We start from the raw sequence: 18,254 nt of genomic DNA, 5'->3' as shown, positions 1-18,254 counted from the left end.
TAAAAAACTACAAACAGAACTACCATATGACCCAGCAATCCCACTACTGGGCATATACCCTGAGAAAACCATAATTCAAAAAGAGACATGTACCAAAATGTTCATAGCAGCCCTATTTACAATAGCCCGGAGATGGAAACAACCTAAGTGTCCATCATCGGATGAATGGATAAAGAAGATGTGGCACATATATACAATGGAATATTACTCAGCCATAAAAAGAAATGAAATTGAGCTATTTGTAATGAGGTGGATAGACCTAGAGTCTGTCATACAGAGTGAAGTAAGTCAGAAAGAGAAAGACAAACACTGTATGCTAACACATATATATGGAATTTAAGAAAAAAAAATGTCATGAAGAACATAGGGGTAAGACAGGAATAAAGACACAGACCTACTAGAGAATGGACTTTAGGATATGGGGAGGGGGAAGGGTAAGCTGTGACAAAGTGAAAGAGCGGCATGGACATACACACACTACCAAACGTAAGGTAGATAGCTAGTGGGAAGCAGCTGCATAGCACAGGGAGATCAGCTCAGTGCTTTGTGACCGCCTGGAGGGGTGGGATAGGGAGGGTGGGAGGGAGATGCAAAAGGGAGGGGATATGGAAACATATGTGTATGTATAACTGATTAAATTTGTTATAAAGCAAAAAATAAAAAGAAATTTAAAAAAAAAGAAAATAGTGAAGATTCCTTAATATCTAGGGTGACCACATAATTTATCATCCAAACCAGGGCACTTTTAAATGTGAAAGGGGATGCATTTGATAATTCAGATAGGTCAACAGGAAAAAACCAGTACTGCAGGCTAAGCAGAGGGTGTAGTCACCTTTCTAATCCCTCATACATTTTCCCACACAAAAGGCATCCTGTGTATAAAGAAGCAATTCTGCCTCTGCTACATCAAGCGAACTTCAAATATAGTCCTCTCTCTTTTAGGCCAGGCCTGGCTTTCCACAATGGAGCTGAAAATGTTTTCACTCCACCCTGCCATTCCCTATTCGTGCAAAACTGGTTCCATTTTTACTCAAGAAAGCAGGCAGCAACACACTAGAATGTGGATGCAGGCCAGGCGCCCAGTAAGCCCCAGGCCTGGTGCCTCGGGTTTCTCATAAAGGAATATTTCACTAGAAAGGAAGCAACCTGGTGAGAAGGTACACAGATACCAGCCGCAGATTTAACAATCTGAATTTGAATGTTAGACCCTTTTGTTGATGCCAAGGCACACGCTGAAACTGGACAGAGCCCGAAAGCCACCTCTCCAGCAGCACACATTCATCCAAAAGAAATAGCTATGGCATCTGTCCTCAGCTACAGGTAACAACCTTGGTTTCTTTGCCTTTTGCTGAGATCAGTGGCGCAGAAGGATTTGAAAAAAGTAAGAAAATATGTTTTTTTTCCCTCAAGATTACAGTTCTCACGTTAAACAGAGCCAATGCTTACTTTTACCCCATACTTCCTGTTCAGGGGGGTCAAACATTGCTCATGTTCTTCATTAAATTTAGTCCTGTGGTTAGTGACTATTAATTTACTGGAATATTCTCCCTCACATGCATCCAGAGGGGAGACCAATTTTGCAATCTAGTTGGAATCTACAGCACATAAAGAATCCATGATGGTGGTAGGAGCAGAAAAGCTCCAGCGGGCTTATCTCAAATGGTCAGAATGACTGATTTCTTCACGGACTCCACAGTCATTCAAAAAGATTCACTGCCCAAGGCTGTTCAGTGCTGTGATGGAGGCAATGATAAAGCAAATGTCTTAGGCTGTTAAGCCTTATAAAAGTAGAGTACTACCCATAGCTGAGAGTCTCATGACAAATGCTGGGAGCCAGGGAACCACCTGTCACGGAGATGGTAGAAGAAACTCCTTTTGAATTCATGCAGATTGGACTAAAGTCCTTCCAGCTAGGAGACACTGAGTCCAAGGGGCCATTTGTATACAAGAACTGCTGTTTTCCCAGTGGTACGATAATCTTAAATTCAAAGACATTTTTGTTAATATAACTGTTTAAATTGCTTCACATAACCACAATTGAGGCCAAAATGGGCCGAAGGAATAATCAAAACAAACAGCTCAATAATGACTTTTTAAATGTTCAGAGAAAGAAGAAACTAACTGGTTAGGCTGCTGGATGATAAGGTTAGAATGCCTCCTTTGGGAGATGAAAATTATGTCTTCCCCACCTGACCCCATCTCCCAACAGTGAAGTGGATAATTTCTGAAGAATACAATGAGCCTTTATGCTGGGCTTCTCTTGTCTGCTAGGGATGCCATCTGTCTCCCACACTATATAAACAATCCCTGCAGGAATCTTCTGATGCCCAAACAGATTAGCAAACTCCAGATTTTCACACCATTAATAATATCCCCATCCAGATTAGGCTTCTTGCTTTAATAACTCCAAAGATAAGCCTAATAACTGATCCTTTTTGTTTACAGGTAATGTGAGTGTCATTTTAAAGATAACCTCTCAGAACACACAGCCATCTGTTGGAGGGGGAGCGGGTGGAGCTCTCTCTAGGCAACAGAAGAAATGAGCCCTTGAGGGAACAGGAGAAATAGTAAAATGAAAATCATACTTATGAGACAAATGAAAACATGAAATTTCACCAGGTCTAATAGAGGACTCTAATAATTACATTAAAATCTTTTTCTTCCAAATGACAAACTAGAAAACTATTCAAAAAAAGACAAGTTTCACACTTTGACAAAGGCATACGTACAATGAGAATTCAGAGTTTGCTTGACTCTAGGACGGTGAAAGCAGAAACCATACTGGGAAGGCTAAAGGCCCCCGGGGAAGTTTGCCTACCGTCCACCTCTACCTACGAGGACTGCTGATGCTTGCCTTCTCCAAGTTTAATATCGATTGATCCCCTGTAACTCTGTGAGCTCTCTGTATTGTCTCCAAAGACTTCCAACTCTAAAGGAAATAAATGTACCTGTAAAGATGTTCCTAAATTAATAATAATAATCAAGGAAAAACACCTGAGCTCTGCTAATAGCGGAAAACACAAGGCATGGAAGAGCCAGACCTCTGCAGATGCATGTCCTCGGAAACGTCTACGTCTAAATCTGCAGCCCCAGTTTCCTCCAGGCCCCAAGCCCCGCAGAGGATGTTCACAACACGTTCCAAACCGAAAAGGAAATGAAGCCTCCGCTCCCTCAAGTGACCCTCAGATGGACCCAAAAGTCTCAGCTCCCCGGGAGAACCAAACCTTGAAACACGTCCCAGTGCCTCTCACCCGCGTCTCTGGGCAGCGGAAGCCGAAATGTCAAATGAATGACCGCGCCGGAGCGAGAGGGAGGAAAACAAAGCCACCTCCCGCTGTCCGGTACCTGCGGCGCGAGGGCCGGGCCGGGGCCGCGCACTCACCTGGGTCTCGGCGCCCGCTGCCGCCGACTGCGGGTGGGGACGGGGCCGCCGGGCGGCAGGGCGCCCCCACAGTCGCCCGGACCCGCGGCCCCGGCGCCCTCCGGCCGGCCCGCGCACGCCGCGGGGAAAGCAGGCGACCGGGGGCGCCGCCGCGCGTAGCATGCAGCTCCCGGCTGCGGTGGCCGCTGCCACGGGGCCGAGGGACCCTACGCGGCCGTCTCCGACCCAGCGACTCCGAGGCAACGACGAGAGACGCAGCGCGGAGCCGAGCGCGCCCGGCGCGCCCCTCAGCGGCTCTTCCCGCCGCCTTCCGCAGCGGGCTGGGTCTCGGCTCGCCTTTGTGCTGGCATCCTCCTTCGCTCCCGACGACGCCCGGAGCTCCCCGGGCGGCTCCGCGCCGCCGCCCACCCCCGGGTTACGCCGCGCCCCCCGCGCGGCCCGCCGATTCTGTCGAGTCAGCAGCAGCAGCGGCGGCGGCGGCGGCAGCGGCGGGGACGCGCGAAGCCATATCTCCCGCCCGCGCTCGAGAAGGTGCCAGGGGTCTGGGCGTCCGGAGCGGGTTTACGGGCGAGTTCGGCGGCCCGGGCGCGGCGCGTCCCCGAGCGGCCCCGCAGCGCCTGGCTCCCCGCCGCTCGCTCTCCAGGCGTCGCCCGCGAGCCGCGCGCCGGCCCGCCCGCGTCGCCCTCTCTCGCCGCTCCCCGCGGGCTCGCCCGGCCTCCCTCGCGCTGCCACCTTCCTCGGGCCCAGCGTGCCCGGTGCCCGCCCTGGCCCTCGGGGGGCTAAGGGTGCGGGCCGCTCACCTCCCGCGGCGTCCGCGGCCCTCCCCGCTGGACGCCCGGGCGGCATCTGCCCGCACCTCCCCGCGGGGCGCTGGGCTGGGGGCTTCCTGCACGTCAGGGACCAGAGTGGGGGAGGCGGGAGGGGTGAGGGGAGAGGACGGGAGGGACTGCCAGACCTTGGCCAGTTGGACCTTCCCGGGGACGGTGTGGGAGAGCGGGGCGGATGCAGCTGGGCGAAGGACGAATGCCGAGGCTGCGGCGGAGCCCGAGCTGCTCTCCTTCTGCGACGCCGAAGGACATGAGGGTTCCGAGAGGCGCCGCGGAGGAAGAAGAAGACCCCCTGAGGTCAAGCAGGCTGGACTCTTCCCAAATCCCTCCGGAAGGCTGAATGGAGGAGTGTCATGCCTCGGTTTCCCCAACTGCAAGGGCAAGACGGTAATACTCAGGTCACCTACACGGGGTGTGGTCACGATTAAAAATGGATTATTGAAAGCCCTCCCAGCTACTTTGCCTAAAGAGCGCACTCAAATTAAAAATTACCGTATTAATACTTTCAGCTCTCTGTTTACTTCTTTTGTAGCATCTCCATTGACTCAGTCCCACTTAGGAGAAAGAGTAAAAACGCTGACATATAAAATGATTACCCCCTATGCGTGATATCTATCTGGATAAGGGAAAGATTTACTCGATTTTACAGTTTAACTACAACCATAGGAAAGAAGTCCCAAAACATTTTTTCCACAAATAATGGATATCCTTATTTACGGTGTTTTGAGTATGTACTTTCAGTATTATCCATTTCTCTGATAACAGCTATTCATTTTTCCTTTGGGAACTACCCCTCCCCCCTTGCCCACGAGTCTTTGTGGTTCCAGGATACTGACACCTCCCACCCTCACTCCCCAGAACTGGCCAGTCTTCATATTCCAGACCACAGTGATTGGTTCTGGGTTGGGCATATTGGTCCAAGAACTCAATCTGGGGCTTTTGCTGAATCAGTTCAGAAAAAGAAGCCCTTCAAACTAGAATAACTTATTTGGAAGGATATAAGCCAGTGATAAGTACCACCAATGACTGTAAATGAAGTCAGGTCAACTTCAAGAGAAGGAAAACTGTGGGAGAGGGGATGATATCTTTGGAGACTTAGGAGGCAAATATATCTGAAGTGAACTCTACCCCCCGAAGGCAAAAATCCCCCTCCTTTCCTCAAGGCAGTTTCAGTTGTGTTCTGTCACATGTCACAAAAAGCCCTGACTCATTATTCCTCTGGATCTTTCCATCCCAGGCATCATTGCTAGGCTACTCCAATGAATTGATGAACAACCCCCCACGCCCCCCCCCCACACACACACAAAAGAAAAAAAAATGGTCCTATTCTTGTACTTGCTGGAAGAGTAGGGATCCCGAAAGATCCCACATGATGTTCTCTTCCTACAACTTGCTCTAGACTCAGCAACCCCACAACTGCAACCCCTAACCTCCTGTGTTGATTAAGCACTGTCTTACAATCTGGCTTTAAACAAAAAAGCATAAAATTAAATAGAGCTAAAATGGATCATTCTTGCTGCCCTTAGGTTTAAAAAAACAAAACCAAAACCTTTTTCTCTCACCTTAAAAGCGGTCCCATCTGTCTTTAAAACTCTCTATGTATCAGGCATTAAACATGAGGCTGAGGCTTCAAATAAGGTTAATAGCAAAGTCATCTTAAAATCTCAGACTTGCAAAAGTGTGTAAACGTTAGGTTCTTTCATACCACACTCCCCATCCCTGTCACTACCACTCCCCAAACTGGGGCCTCCCCTTCACAGGATCCCTGACTGGTTCTCATTTAGCCTCTTCCTGAGCTGTTCCTGTGAAGAAAACTCAGTATTTCATTAGCTGGTCAATTCTACATTTAAACTGGCCTAACATTAGATAGTGATTCCTTATATTGAGTTGAAATACTTCTTTCACCTCACAGGACTACAAGGACTAAAGACAGACTTGGGAACCCCTTGAATTTTCTCTTCCAAGATCTTTGCATGGCCCTTAGCTGTTTATCATAAGGCAGAGAGTCCTGACCCTTCATCATCCTCCATTACCTTCTTTCTATGAACGTGCTCACCTTTGAGCACTCCTCCTGAAGCATTCAAAGCTAAACCCAAAGGCAGATTCCAGGAAACTTAAAATTCAAGCCTCGGGGCTTCCCTGGTGGCGCAGTGGTTGAGAGCCCGCCTGCCGATGCAGGGGACACGGGTTCGTGCCCCAGTCCGGGAAGACCCCACATGCTGCGGAGCGGCTGGGCCCGTGAGCCATGGCCGCTGAGCCTACATGTCCAGAGCCTGTGCTCCACAACGGGAGAGGCCACAACAGTGAGAGGCCCGCGTACCGCAAAAAAAAAAAAAAAAATTCAAGCCTCTTCCAGCACCACAAGAGGGGTCCTAGAAGTATATTCATGTGGTATTATGTTCCTGTAAAAGTTTTGGAAGTAAAATATTTTCATCTTAAAAGATTGCTGTCTCTGTGTACTCTAACTTCCCTTCAGTCATAATTTTCAGAAGCACTGAAGTGATTGCTGGCATTTTGGGGATCTGGCTAAGGGGAAGCTGAGTTAGTTAAATGGAAAAAAATTATGTGGTTCATGGGCATTACAGCCCATTGGAACAGTAGCATCTATTCTGACTGCTTGAAGGCCTACCATCACCTGGGTCACTTGGTATTGTGACACAAAGGTGGATGGCCAGAGACCAATCAGCAGATGAATGCTTTGGGACCCAGCACAGAAGCATGTAGGCAATGGGGTAATGTTTGAAATGTACGGATCCAGAACTAGAATTGGAAAATCCTCCCACATCTTATTCTGTATATGTAAAAGAAATTTGGTACAGATTTTCCCAAATTTGACCACTATCTTAAAAAATGTATGTAACTTTCCCAGTAATGAGTTGTAGACTGGAAAGAAACTCTTCTAAACTACCAATAATAAAAATAAATTTCAATCAACTCCACTAGTGGAAAGACTGAACTATCTATTAACTCTATAGAACAAAATGTAACAAAATCATTTTCATATGAAGAAGAAATCAAAGAGTAGGCAGTCAAAAGATGTAGGAAAAAGTATTGTTAAAAGTATACTAGGCAGTTAATTAATTTAAAACATCAAGATATTTTTCTGAATTTGGTGATGTCTGGTTCTTGTGAATTTTTTAATTTGTAATTGGTTGTGACTTTTATTCTAAATAAATACTTTTTGTACCTTCTTTTATACTTGTGGGTTTTTTTCTTAAAGAAGCCTCTGTATTGTGTAATCTTCAGACTCCACAAAACGTGGATCTATCCCCTGTTGAACCTGATACTCTGAATGTAGTCTAATCAGTGTAGCATTCAGGGAGTGGGAGCTTCCAATGGAAGAAATAACTAAACACAATAATAGTTGAGACATCCATTACTGTCCTATTTCATCTGTCAACCATCATAGAGAAATGAATGACTAGTTACAACTAGGGAATTTAGGGCATGACTGAAGAATGTCCATTTGAACACACAAAAAAGAAAATTTCTTAAATGTATTACAACTTCTCTGCCTTTTTAAAGAAAGTATACCAAACCTAATTGATTCATCATTTTCATAGTGGCTGTAATATATTTACTATGCTATGATTCAGTGATACCCTTAGGACCTATCTAGGCATAAATGTTTATGCCTCTACGCTAAATGGCCTCAGGCTCCTATAGTTTTCATTGTTGCTGTTGTACTTTAAAAGTAACTTTTTCCTTTGAACCGCATATTTTTCCTATAACCTTTTCTTTTCTTGATAATCTTTCTTGTCTCACTTTAAGTTCCTGTTTATGGTCTGGTATGGAATTGATAAACTATATAAATATTCTCATTAGGACTCTGTTTAAAATGCCTTGTGGGAGGGGGGAGGTTCAGTGAATAATACGCGTGAGCTTTAGTGCATACATTTCATGGTATCTGTTGTGGTTGCTTGGAATCCTTTCTTATTTTCTTCCAATTTGTCACTCACTAGTAATGGTATGAAGCCCTGGATTCTCCTTTTCACATATTCTCTAAGGAAATATTTAATAACCATTTACTATGAGTCAGGCATTCTTCTAAGTGTTAACGATACAGAAGTAAAGGGAACAGAAAAAAAATCCCTGCCCTTGTGAATCTTATATTCTGATAGAATAGGGAAGGAGAGGTCAAATAATAAGTTGTAGCAGAAAATGTTAGTGTTTACAATATCCATATGTTCTTATCTGTTTTCCAGTCTCCTCTGCATTTAGGATAGCTGTGTGACTACTTCTGGCAAATAGAATTTAAGCAGCAGTGATGGGTATCACTTCTAACAGTGGAGCTAAAAATCCAATGTGACTTCTTTCCTTCTCTTCACCTTCACTGGATACCACAGAGGCCACCTGTTGAAATGGTGTCATCCCAAGATGGAAGGAGCCTGCATCACTGAGCCATCACTTGGAGGAAAGCTAACTGATATAAGACTGTGATGAGAGCAAGAAATAAAGTGTTAAGCTACTTATTTGTTACAGCAGCCAGTATTAATGATCCTGACTAGGGACTTCCCTGGTGGTCCAGTGGGAAAGAATCTGCCTTCCAATGCAGGGGACGTGGGTTCAATCCCCGGTCGGGGAGCTAGGTTCCCACATGTCGTGGGGCAGCTAAGCCCACACTCCACAGCTACTGAGCTCGCGCTCCTCAACTAGAGGAAAACCCGCACACCACAGCTAGAGAGAAGCCCATGCACCACAGGGAAAGATTCTGCACGCATCAACGAAGATCCCGCGTGCCGCAACTAAGACCCGACGCAGCCAAAAATAAATAAATAAATAAATAGATGATCCCGACTACAATGGAAATTAATACCTTGAAATAGGGTGTTGCTATAATTAAAACCTAAAATATGTGGCATTTACTTAGGAGTTCAGTAGCAAGTAGCAAAAAAACTAACATTGGAAGCTAGAAAGATGGTGATAATAGCATGCAGTGGCAAAACAATGAGTAAAATGTTACCATTAGCACATAACTTATCTCGAGCCACTGAGTCAGCAGCAGTAAGATAAGTGATTGGAAATAATCAATTAGGAAGTGATAGAGACTACTGGTTGCATATGGCAGAGTATCACAAAAAAGATAGGAGTTGAGGAAAGAACTAACTAGTTTTCAAAAATAAATGAGACATTACAAAAAGTCTAGAAAGTTCATTCTTCACAGAGATGGAAAACCTGACTGCTTTTACATTCCAAACAGTAAAAGATGGGATTTATAAAAGCTTTGACAAAGCCCCAGTAAAATTCAGCCAGGGAAAAGATAACATTTAAGGGTGTGGTTAGATAGGTTCAAGGTTACCACTAAGTTGAGGAAGGTTTAGTCTTATATTTACAAAAACATTGGGTAAAGTTACTGACACACATAACTGACTGGAAGAAAAAGATCAGAAACCTATTGGTTTGTTTTCTTATGTTTTTAATGTTATTATGATTTTATTTTTCTAACACCTTTATCGGAGTATAATTGCTTTACAATGCTGTGTTCGTTTCTGTTTCATAACAAAGTGAATCAGCTATACATGTACATATATCCCCATACCTCCTCCCTCTTGCGTCTCCCTCCCACTCTCCCTATCCCACCCCTCTAGGTGGTCACAAAACACAAAGCTGATCTCCCTGTGCTATGCGGCTGCTTCCCACTAGCTAGCTATTTTACATTTGGTAGTGTATATACATCCATGCCACTCTCTCACTTCGCCCCAGTTTACCCGTCCCCCTCCCCGTATCCTCAAGTCCATTCTCTACGTCTGCGTCTTTATTCCTGTCCTGCCCCTAGGTTCTTCAGAACCATTTTTTTTAGATTCCATATATATGTGTTAGCATACAGTATTTGTTTTTCTCTTTCTGACTTGCTTAACTCTGTATGATGGACTCTAGGTCCATCCACCTCATTACAAATAACTCAATTTCGTTTCTTTTTATGGGTGAGTAATATTCTATTGTATATATGTGCCACATCTTCTTTATCCATTCATCTGTCGATGGACACTTAGGTTGCATCCATGTCCTGGCTATTGTAAATAGAGCTGCAATGAACATTGTGGTACATGACTCTTTTTGAATTATGGTTTTCTCAGGGTATATGCCCAGTAGTGGGATTGCTGGGTCGTGTGGTAGTTCTATTTATAGTTTTCTAAGGAACCTCCATACTGTTCTCCATAGTGGCCGTATCAATTTACATTCCCACCAACAGTGCAAGAGGGTTCCCTTTTCTCCACACCCTCTCCAGCATTTACTGTTTGTAGAATTTTGATGATGGCCATTCTGATTGGTGTGAGGTGATACCTCATTGTAGTTCTGATTTGCATCCCTCTAATGATTAGTGATGTTGAGCATTCTTTCATGTGTTTGTTGCCAATCTGTATATCTTCTTTGGAGAAATGTCTATTTAGGCCTTCTGCCCATTTTTGGATTGGGTTGTTTGTTTTTTTGATATTGAGTTGCTTGTAGATTTTGGAGATTAATCCTTTGTCAGTTGCTTCATTTGCAAATGTTTCCTCCCATTTCCTCCCATTCTGAGGGTTGTCTTTTCATCTTGTTTATGGTTTCCTTTGCTGTGCAAAAGCTTTTAAGTTTCATTAGGTCCCATTTGTTTATTTTTATTTTTATTTCCATTTCTTTAGGAGGTGGGTCAAAAAGGATCTTGCTCTGATTTATGTCATAGAGTGTTCTGCCTATGTTTTCCTCTAAGAGTTTGATAGTGTTTGGCCTTACATTTAGGTCTTTAATCCATTTTGAGTTTATTTTTGTGTATGGTGTTAGGGAGTGTTCTAATTTCATTCTTTTTTTTTTTTTTTTTTTTTTTGTGGTACGTGGGCCTCTCACTGCTGTGGCCTCTCCCGTTGCGGAGCACAGGCTCCGGACGCGCAGGCTCAGCGGCCATGGCTCACGGGCCCAGCCGCTCCGCGGCATGTGGGATCTTCCCCAACCGGGGCACGAACCCGTGTCCTCTGCATCGGCAGGCGGACTCTCAACCACTGCGCCACCAGGGAAGCCCTAATTTCATTCTTTTACATGTGTCCTGTCCAGTTTTCCCAGCACCACTTATTTAAGAGGCTGTCTTTTCTCCACTGTATATTCTTGCCTCCCTTATCAAAAATAAGGTGACCGTATGTTCATGGGTTTATCTCTGGGCTTTCTATCCTGTTCCATGAGCTATATTTCTGGTTTGGGGCCAGTACCATAGTGTCTTGATTACTGTAGCTTTGTAGTACAGTCTGAAGTCCGGGAGCCTGATTCCTCCAGCTCTGTTTATCTTTCTCAAGATTGCTTTGGTTATTTGGAGTCTTTTGTGTTTACATTCAAATTGTGAAATTTTTTGCTTTGGTTCTGTGAAACATGCCATTGGTGGTTTGATAGGGATTGCATCGAATCTGTAGATTGCTTTGGGTAGTAGAGTCATTTTCACAATGTTGATTCTTCCAATCCAACAACATGGGATAGCTCTCCATCTGTTTGTATCATCCTTAATTCCTGTCATCAGTGTCTAATAGTTTTCTGCATACAATTCTTTTGTCTCCTTAGGTAGGTTTCTTCCTCCTAAGTATTTTATTCTTTTTTTTTACAGCGGTAAACAGGAGTGTTTCCTTAATTTTTCTTTCAGATTTTTCGTCATTAGTGTATACAAATGCAAGAGATTTCTGTGCATTAATTTTGTATCCTGCTACTTTACCAAATTTGTTGATTAGCTCTAGTAGTTTTCTGGTAGCGTCTTTAGGATTTTCTATATGTAGTAACAATGTCATCTGCAAACAGTGACAACTTCTTCATTTCTGACTTGGTTTCCTTTTATTTTTCTTCTCTGTTTGCTGTGGCTAAAATTTCCAAAACTATGTGGAATAATAGGGGTGAGAGTGGATAGCCTTGTCTTGTTCCTGATTTTAGAGGAAATTGTTTCCGTTTTTCGCCATTGAGAATGATGTTGGCTGTGGATTTGTTATATGGCCTTTATTATGTTGAGGTAAGTTCCCTCTATGCCTACTTTCTGGAGGGTTTTTATCATAACTGGGTGTTGAATTTTGTTGAAAGTTTTTTCTGCATCTCTTGAGATGATCGTATGGTTTTACTCTCTCAGATTGTTAATATGCTGTATCACATTGACTGATTTGTATATATTGAAGAATCCTTGCATTCCTGGGATAAATCCCACTTGTTCATGGTGTATGATCCTTTTAATGTGCTGTTGGATTCTGTTTATTAGTATTTTGTTGAAGATTTTTGCATCTATGTTCATCAGTGATATTGACCTGCAGTTGTCTTTCTTTGTGACATCTTTGGTTTTCGTATCAGGGTGATGGTGGCCTCGTAGAATGAGTTTGGGAGTGTTCCTCCCTCTGCTGTATTTTGGAAGAGTTTGAGAAGGACAGGTGTTAGCTCTTCTCTAAATGTTGTAGAATTCGCCTGTGAAGCCATCTAGTCCTGGGCTTTTGTTTGTTGGAAGATTTTTAATCACAGTCTCAATTTCAGTGCTTGTGATTGGTCTGTTTATATTTTCTATTCATCCTGGTTCAGTCTCAGAAGATTGTGCATTTCTAAGAATTTGTCCATTTCTTCCAGGTTTTCCATTTTATTGGCATATAGTTGCTTGTAGTAATCTCTCATGATCCTTTGTATTTCTGCAGTATCAGATGTTACTTCTCCCTTTTCACTTCTAATTCTATTAATTTGAGTCTTCTCCCTTTTTTTCTTGATGAGTCTGGAGAATGGTTTATCAATTTTGTTTATCTTCTCAAAGAACCAGCTTTTAGTTTTATTGATCTTTGCTATCATTTCCTTCATTTCTTTTTCATTTATTTCTGATCTGATCATTATGATTTCTTTCCTTCTGCTAACTTTGGGGTTATTTTGTTCTTCCTTCTCAAATTGCTTTAGGTGTAAGGTTAGGTTGTTTATTTGAGATGTTTCTTGTTTCTTCAGGTAGGATTGTATTGCTATAAACTTCACTCTTAGAACTGCTTTTGCTGCATTCCATAGATTTTGGGTCGTCGTTTTTTGTCATTTGTTTCTAGGTATTTTTTTATTTCCTCTTTGATTTCTTCAGTGGTCTCTTGGTTATTTAGTTGTGTATTGTTTAGCCTCCATGTATTTGTATTTCTTACAGAATTTTTCCTGTAATTGATATCTAGTCTTATAGCGTTGTGGTCAGAAAAGATACTTGATACGATTTCTATTTTCTTAAATTTACCAAGGCTTGATTTGTGACCCATGATATGATCTATTCTGAGAATGTTCCATGAACACGAGAAGAAAGTGTATTCTGTTGTTTTTGGATGGAATGTCCTATAAATATCAGTTAAGTGCATCTTGTTTAATGTATCATTTGAAGCTTGTGTTTCCTTATTAATTTTCATTTTGGATGATCTGTCCACTGGTGAAAGTGGGGTGTTAAGTCCCCTACTGTGACTGTGTTGCTGTTAATTTCCCCTTTTATGGCTGTTAGCATTTGCCTTATGTATTGAGGTGCTCCTATGTTGGCTGCATAAATATTGACAGTTGTTATATCTTCTTCTTGGATTGAATTCTTGATCATTATGTAGTGTCCTTCTTTTTCTCTTGTAATAGTCTTGATTTTAAAGTCTATTTTGTCTGATATGAGACTCCAGCTTTCTTTTGATTTCCATTTACATGGAATATCTTTTTCCATCCCCTAACTTTCAGTCTGTATGTGTCCCTAGGTCTGAAGTGGGTCTCTTGTAGACAGCATATATATGGGTCTTGTTTTTGTATTCATTCAGCCAGTCTATGTCTTTTAGTTGGAGCATTTAATCCATTTACACTTAAGGTAATTATCAATATGTATGTTCCTATTCCCATTTTCTTAATTGTTTTGGGTTTGTTATTGTAGGTCTTTTCGTTCTCTTGTGTTTCCTGTCTAGAAAAATTCCTTTAGCATTTGTTGCAAAGCTGGTTTGGTGGTTCTGAATTCTCTTAGCTTTTGCTTGTCTGTAAAGCTTTTAATTTCTCTGTCAAATCTGAATGAGATCCTTGCTGGGTAGGGTAATCTTTGTTGTAGGTTTTTCCCTTTCATCAGTTTAAATATGTCCTGCCACTCCCTTCTGGCTTGCAGAGTTTCTGCTGAAAGATCAGCTGTTAACCTTATGGGGATTTCCCTTTTTTTTTTTTTTTTTTTTTGCGGTACACGGGCCTCTCACCATTGTGGCCTCTCCTGCCGCAGGGCACAGGGTCCGGACACGCAGGCTCAGCGGCCATGGCTCACGGGCCCAGCCACTCCGCAACATGTGGGATCTTCCCGGACTGGGGCACGAACCCGCGTCCCCTGCATCGGCAGGTGGACTCTCAACCACTGTGCCACCAGGAAAGCCCTTCCCTTGTATTTTATTTGTTGTTTTTTCCTTGCTGTTTTTAATATTTTTGCTTTGTATTTAATTTTTGATAGTTTGATTAATATGTGTCCTCTTGTGTTTCTTCTTGGATTTATCCTGTATGGGTTTCTCTGTGCTTCTTGGACTTGATTGACTATTTCCTTTCCCATATTAGGGAAGTTTTCTACTATTATCACTTCAAATATTTTCTCAGTCCCTTTCTTTTTTTCTTTTTCTTCTGGAACCCCTGTAATTCGAATGTTGGTGTATTTAATACTGTCCCAGAGGTCTCTAAGACTGTCCTCAATTCTTTTCATTCTTTTTTCTTTATTCTGCTCTGCAGTAGTTATTTCCACTATTTTATCTTCCAGGTCACTTATCCATTCTTCTGCCTCAGTTATTCTCCTATTGATTCCTTCTAGAGAATGTTTAATTTCATTTATTGTGTTGTTCATCATTGTTTGTTTGCTCTTTAGTTCTTCTAGGTCCTTGTTAAACGTTTCTTGTATTTTCTTCATTCTATTTCCAAGATTTTGGATCATCTTTACTATGATTATTCTGAATTCTTTTTCAGATAGACTGCCTATTACCTCTTCAATTGTTTGGTCTGGTGGGTTTTTACCTTACTCCTTCATCTGCTGTGTGTTTCTCTGTCTTCTCATTTTGTTTCACTTACTGTGTTTGGGTCTTCTTTGCCAGTGCTGCAGGTTCGTAGTTCCCATCATTTTTGGTGTCTTCCCCCAGTGGCTTAGGTTGCTTCAGTGTGTTGTGTAGGCTGGTGGAGGAGACTCGTGCCTGTGTTCTGGTGAATGAAGCTGGATCTTGCCTTTCTGGTGGGCAGGAGTATGTCCAGTAGTGTGTTTTGGGGTTGTCTGTGACCTTATTATGATTTTAGGCACCCTCTCTGTTAATGGGTGGGGTTGTGTTCCTGTCTTGCTAGTTGTTTGGCATAGGGTGTCCAGCACTGTAGCTTGCTGGTCGTTGAGTGGTGCTGGGTCTTGGCTTTGAGGTGGAGATCTCTGGGAGAGCTTTCGCCGTTTGATATTACGTGGAGCCAGGAGGTTTCTGGTGGACCAGTGTCCTGAACTTAGCTCTCTCACCTCAGAGGCACAGGCCTGACACTCGGCTAGAGCACGAAGACCCTGTCAGTCACACGGCTCAGAAGAAAAGGGAGGGAGGGAGGAAGGAAGGAAGGAACGAACGAACGAAGAAAGAAGAAAGTTATTTAAATAAATATTTTTTAATTATTAAAAATTAAAAAGTAATAAAAAAAGAAAAAAAAGAAAGAAGAGAGTAACCAAACCAAAAAACAAATCCACCAATGATAACAAGCAATAAAAACTATGCTAAAAAAAAACCAAAAATGGACATACAGAACCCTAGGACAAATGGTAAAAGCAAAGCTATACAGACAAAATCACACAAAGAAGTATACACATATACACTCACAAAAAGAAAAAAATGAAATAAAATATATTTTTTTAAAAAGGGAAGAGAGCAACCAAATCAATAAACAAATCTACCAATGATAATAAAATCTAAATACTAAACTAAGATAAACATAAAACCAGAAACAAATTAGATGCAGAAAGCAAACCCCAAGTCTACAGTTGCTCCCAAAGTCCACTGCCTCAATTTTGGGATGATTTGTTGTCTAGTCAGGTATTCCACAGTTGCAGGGTACATCAAGTTGATTCTGGAGATTAAATCCGCTGTTCCTGAGGCTGCTGGGAGAGATTTCCCTTTCTCTTTTTTATTCGCACAGCTCCTGGGGTTCAGCTTTGGATTTGGCCCCGCTGCTGCATGTAGGTCGCCTGAGGGCGTCTGTTCTTCGCTCAGACAGGATGGAGTTAAAGTAGCAGCTGATTAAGGGGCTTTGGCTCACTCAGGCCACGGGGAGGGAGGGGTACGGAGTACGGGGCGAGCCTGCAGTGGCAGAGGCCGGCATGACATTGCAACAGCCTGAGGCGTGCTGTGTGTTCTCCCAGGGAAGTTGTCCCTGGATCACGGGACCCTGGCAGTGGCGGGCTGCACAATCTCCCAGGAGGGGCAGTCTGGATAGTGACCTGTGCTTGCACACAGGATTCTTGGTGGCTGCAGCAGCAGCCTTAGAGTTTCATGCGTGTCTCTGGTGTCTGTGCTGACTGCCGTGGCTCGTGCCCATCTCTTGAGCTCGTTTAGGCAGTCCCCTGAATCCCCTCTCCTAGCCCACCCCAAAACAATGGTCTCTTGCCTCTTAGGCATGTCCAGACTTTTTCCTGGACTCCCTCCTGGCTAGCTGTGGTGCACTAGCCCCCTTCAGTCTGTGTTCACGCAGCCAGCCCCAGTCCTCTCCCTGTGATCTGACCTCTGAAGCCGGAGCCTCAGCTCCCAGCCCCCACCCGCCATGGCAGGTGAGCAGAAAAGCCTCTTGGGCTGGTGAGCGCTGGTCGGCTCGGATCCTCTGTGCGTGAATCTCTCCGCTTTGCCCTCTGTACCCCTGTTGCTGCGCTTTCCTCCGTGGCTCCAAAGCTTCCCCCCGCCGCCCACCCCCCCGTCTCCACCAGTGAAGGGGCTTCCTAGTGTGTGGAAACCTTTCCTCCTTCACAGCTCCCTCCCACTGGTGCAGGTCCCGTGCCTATTCTTTTGTCTCTGTTTATTCTTTTTTCTTTTGTTCTGCCCAGGTACGTGGGGAATTTCTTGCCTTTTGGGAGGTCTGAGGTCTTCTGCCAGCGTTCAGTAGGTGTTCTGTAGGAGTTGTTCCACACGTAGATGAATTTCTGATGTATTTGTGGGGAGGATGGTGATCTCCATGTCTTACTCCTCTGCCATCTTGAAGGTCGAGATAGAAACCTATTTATTTTAGAAGAAATTATATTACCAGAGAAATTATTAGCCCACCCAGACTAAAAAGTTATTTATCAGTTTAAGTTTCAGAACAATTTTCCATGTGAGGAAGCAGGTTTTGAATGCTATACACACCCCACCAAGGAGATCCCTCAAAGGATCTCAAGGAGAGTAATGGGAAAGAAAGAACCTCACAGAGGAGAAAAAGGAAAGGATGGAGGTAGAGGGAACAATGTACAAGGGTGGTCCTCCCTGAGGGCAGAACCAGAATTTAATCATGAAACTTCCCAAACTGCCAGGGCAGGTGGGGATATATCACAGTGCCTAATCACAGGGTTTCAGAATTATTCTGGACAAGAGACTGCTGTGTGTTTTCCATTCTTTTTTTCCCAAATGTGAGTATCTACTGTGGGTGTCCATTATCTATTGGATTTCAGAGGAGGCAGATCTCTTGTCCTTTTGACCATGGGTTGCTATATACCCTAAGTTGCTATACCAGGAGTCACCACATCTGGACTTGATGGAGAGAACTGCACATCACCCAAAGATCTAGGGCAAATGACTGTATTTTCTTCCTTAGTGAAAAAATGAATGTTTTTTTAAAATATAGGAATGTATTGGTTTTTTATTGTTGCATAACAAATTACCACAACCTTAGTGGCTTAACACAGCACACAGTTATTACCTGGCAGTTTCTGTGGGTTGAAAATCTGAACAAAGCTTAATTGGGATGTCTGCTCATGGTCTCACAAGGTGTCTGCTGGGTTACATTCTCATCTGAAGGCTTGACTGTGCAAAAATCTACCCACTCAATGTGTTGGCAAAATTCATTTCCTTATGGCTCTAGAACTAATGGCATCTTGTTCCTTCAAAGCTAGCAGGAGAATCTACCTTTCC

At 43.5% G+C, this 18,254-nt stretch overlaps 1 protein-coding gene across 2 annotated transcripts in view; it reads right to left on the bottom strand.

Moving 5' to 3' along the window:
- Positions 1–3,478, bottom strand: part of HECW2 (HECT, C2 and WW domain containing E3 ubiquitin protein ligase 2) — a 404,779-nt gene extending 401,301 nt beyond the window's left edge. For both annotated transcript variants that reach the window (XM_060105711.1, XM_060105717.1), the window contains exon 1: positions 3,383–3,478. The gene's annotated coding sequence lies outside the window, so the exon portion shown is untranslated. The remainder of the gene's footprint in view (positions 1–3,382) is intronic.
- Positions 3,479–18,254: the final 14,776 nt, after the last annotated feature.

The sequence above is a fragment of the Mesoplodon densirostris genome, chromosome 8 (assembly GCF_025265405.1).
Source record: "Mesoplodon densirostris isolate mMesDen1 chromosome 8, mMesDen1 primary haplotype, whole genome shotgun sequence".
In the NCBI taxonomy this organism is placed as follows: Eukaryota; Metazoa; Chordata; class Mammalia; order Artiodactyla; family Ziphiidae; genus Mesoplodon; species Mesoplodon densirostris.
This window is presented reverse-complemented; position numbering and strand designations above follow the sequence as displayed.